Source organism: Phyllostomus discolor, chromosome 7 (assembly GCF_004126475.2).
Source record: "Phyllostomus discolor isolate MPI-MPIP mPhyDis1 chromosome 7, mPhyDis1.pri.v3, whole genome shotgun sequence".
In the NCBI taxonomy this organism is placed as follows: Eukaryota; Metazoa; Chordata; class Mammalia; order Chiroptera; family Phyllostomidae; genus Phyllostomus; species Phyllostomus discolor.
The window spans coordinates 41,989,255-41,993,275 of NC_040909.2; positions in this window are offsets into that span (position 1 = coordinate 41,989,255).

The window sequence follows — 4,021 nt, forward strand, 5'->3', positions numbered from 1 at the left end:
CAACATCATTTTTACCTTAGTTGATAGTCCCCATCTTGACCCCACGACTGTTCCATTCTGGTCTGGCCAATCTCTTAGGACAATGAGAAGTTCTCAAATTTTCTTTCTGTAACTGCACTGAGGTTCGTCTTTAAAATGAGGAGACATTCTGCCCCAGCAGCTCCCAGCTCAGCAAGTGCCTTAATACATTGCTATTTCTACTCTTTGGGCAATCCACTTATTAAAATTTAATGACAACTGCATTTATAAAGCCATTTTCAGTTTACAAAGCTCTTTTCTATCCAGTATCTCTTTTAATCCTCACAACATCTGTAGGAAGGAGATTTTCTCCATTTTATAGATGAAGAAAATAGGGCTCTGAAGAGGAGCATCATTGTCCTGGGTCACACCATTGAACAGTGGCAGAGATGGGGCTCAAATTTTGGTCTTGTGGTTCCAAGATGTCAGGAGTAGCTCATCTATTCAGGCATTCTTTTATGATATAAGCAATCCAGTATATCAGCCCTACTCTCTTTTTTCAGGGGAGATGTAGGTAAGTTGTTTGGAATTATTTCAATTGAAAGTGATAAAAAGCCAACTCAAACTGGCTTAAGCAAAAATTGAATTTATTGGCTCATCTAACAGAACAATCCAGAAGCAGGTCTTCAGGCTTGGGTGGATCTAGGTGCTCAAACTATTTCATCAGAACTGTCTCTCTCAACTTCTTAACTTCCTTCTACGTTCATCTTATTTTAAGACAAACTCTCTGCTTCAGATGTCAAAGCTAAAGCTTACAGTTCCCCAAGCTCAACAATCTCAGCAGAAAGAGAACACCTCTTTCTTGTTAAACTGGAAATCATTCTCAACTATTCGGATTGGCATATGGGCCCCACTCTTGAATCAATCACTGTGCATGCTATAATGGAGTATTTTCATTGTCCAGGCCTGCTTATTTGCCCCCTCTCAGAAAAGTATGGTGGTGGTGATGGGGTAACTCTCACCAAACCCAGGGGACTGAGTAAGGTAGAAAGGAGTTTCTTTAAAGAAAAAAAATATTGATGTCAGAAGTGATTTGGGTGGTGGACACATCTCTGCATAGGGTTATTGTGAAAATTAAATGAGACACCATTTAATGCTCTGTAGGCACCATTGCTCTGCAGAGCTAAAATAGACAACCAGTGAGGAACTGGGGGCCCATCTTAGCAAGAATTCTCAATTCTTCCCTCTAGAGTAGTAAGGGAACTTCTATGGTAATTCTCCTGAGCTGCTAGTTTGGCTCAGTAGTATAGAGAAAAAGGCAGTAATTCATGGCAAAGTAAGAAGAAAAGATGGAGCTTCTGGCTCCAGTAACTTGTGTTCAGAACAGTACCCAACCAGGAGTGCTTCGAGGCTTTCAGGTGCTCTTTGAGGATGACCAGTTGCCTGCATCCTCCTTTCAGCACCTTCTGTCTCTGCAATGAAGCTGTGAGTTCTGGAAGGGCAGGGACCACGTCTGTTTTGTTCACCATCTTCTCCCTGTAGCAGGGCTTATCACAAGCTTATCTCCTGGGTGAATAAATTCATGAATCAGGTTGATCAGCCTAATTGGCAGGATTATCCGCCTCCCTGTATAAGTCAATCCCCCTCTTTGACCTTTTTCTCCATCTGTCAGGAGGGAAAAGGTATAGGATGAGACATTCTCCACAGCCACTTCCAGTGTATGATTCCAGTATCTTAGGGCTTTCAGGAGACAGACAGGATGCCCTCTGCAAGGAACCAGTGGCAGGTAACCAAACTTACTGAGCACTCTGTCCACAGGTGAGATGACCTCATGTGGGTCTGAGATCTCCAAATTGTGGGGATTTCATATATATATATATATATATATATATATATATATGGATGAAAATAGCACTGGCTTTTTTTATCTTGGCAAAGAAGGACATTAAAAAGAAGGACATTAACTATCATTGTCATTTCTTTTTAAAAGGGTGATTTTTACACTAAGATAGCAGGAAGTACATAATCTCAGGAAAACAACAACCAATCCCTTTTACCTGTGAAACGCACACACACTACAGACAGATGTGAACTTCATCAGACTGACCCCTGTTGAGGTCTAGTGTTTGGAACTCACTAGAATAGGTTATTTTTCAAACCCCCCTCCCGCTTTTCTTCCTCAGGTTTAATCTGCCCATTCTACAGATGGAGGAACAGAGGTTCAGAGAGCACAAGTACAAGGTCATAGAGATAGCAAGTAGTAGTCAGTTTGCTGGAGCGCCAACCCAGATCCCTTAGCAGATCCTAAGCCAAAGCTATTTCCCTATAGGGAAAGACATGACCCACCCCAGCGTTCTTGGGGTGCTCTAGGGTGTTCTTGACCTCACCTTGAGCCTGGATTCGGATGCTTTGTTACTCATGATGTGCCCACTCCATGCCAGGCACTGAGGAAAGTGTAGGGAGGGTAACCAAGGCGTTCCCAGCCTCGTCTCCTGTCCCCTGATACTCACCTTGGGTCCTGTGCTTTGCGCTGGCACCGAATGAATCCCCACCACAGGCATGGGCTGCTAACGGTTTAGGGGGTTCCCTCTCCTGGGGGTATTGGCAGTTTCCTAGGAGACTCTGGGAACCTTCAACGCCCCCAAGACCCAAAGGACTGGAAGCGTGATGGTGCAACTTGAGGCACTGTGATAGGCTGCGAGGAAGGTAATTTGGGAGGAAGAGATCAGTTTAAACCCTATCAAGTAGTACCGCGTTCGGCGCCTCCCCCATTCCCATGGACTTTGCAGGGACCCACAGTTCCACAGCTTAGGCTGGAAAAAGGGAGTCCCCCAAACCGGAGGGCCCTATTGTGGAGGGGACTTACTGCTCTAGCTGGGGCGCGCTGGGGACCGCGCCACCCTTCCCCCATTCCGCCCATCCCCTCCTGCCCCAGGCGGGAGCGAGCTTCCGCGCGGCCGCGCCAGTGCGCGGCACCCGCGTTTTGGCGCGGGAGCGCGCCCGGCGGAGAGCCCGAGCAAGATGGAGGCCGCGCGGCGGCCGCCGCCTGGGCCGAGGCAGCTGCTCCTGGGAGCGCCGAGCTGCGGCGCCTAGGGTGTGCCAGTGCCGGACCCGCTGCCCGGACCGGGCCCAGGTTGGTCTCCCCGCAACCCCCTCCCCGTGGCCGCAGCCTCCGTGCGCGTCCGGCCTGGGCGCGGGGCAGCCGCCCCCCCATCCCCGGCCCTGCCCGGGCCCGGCGGCTCTCCGGCTCCCAGGGACAGCTCCCGCCCGCCGCCCAACCCTCCCGGCCCAGGCGGCTCGCCGGCCCTGGTGCCTCGTCCCCTTGGCCTGCAAACCGCTCTCCCCAGCCCGGGCCCGCCAGTCCTAGGCTCCCTCCCAGCCCACGTCCAGCCCCATCCAGCCCCGGCTTCTGAGCGACCCCTGGAGACCCCCGTGCGCCTGCAGCCCGGAGACGCAGCCCAGCCCCTGACTCCGCTCAGGTCTCACCCTGATCCCTGCACTTCGCCTTCCCAGACCCTCAGGCCACCCCGATTCCCCGTCCCAGCCCCCATATCACCTCCCCGACCCCCAACCCCTAGTGTCCCCTCCTTAGCCTCTCGTAGAAGCGCTTGCCCCCTCTCCACAGTCCTTTTCTAGACCCCCAACACCAGACCTCCCGCCCCTCGCACCAGCCCCCAAATTCCCTTCCCAGCTCCTGCACACAGCTCCTCTGCTAAGCCTCCAACACCGGTCCCAGACTCCCATTCCATCTCCGCACGGTCCCCTCCTCTTTGCCCCCCCCCATTCCAGCCCCCAAGCTCCTTCCCCAACTCCCCCGTGACTACTTTCTGGCCCCTCCACTGCAGCTCCCCTGTCCTCACCACAGCCCCCTCACCCAGCCCCCCAACTTTCACATGGCCCCTTCCTGAGTCCCCAGCTGGAGATCCCTGCCCACAGACACCAACCCGGCACTCTCGTGACCCTTAGCCAGCTTCCCCACGGCAGTCCTCGGGTCTCCCCAGCGCTGCCCGCCCCAGGTCTGGCCTTCCCGAGTTCCTCGGCTCAGGGCGGCTTCTCGCGTGCG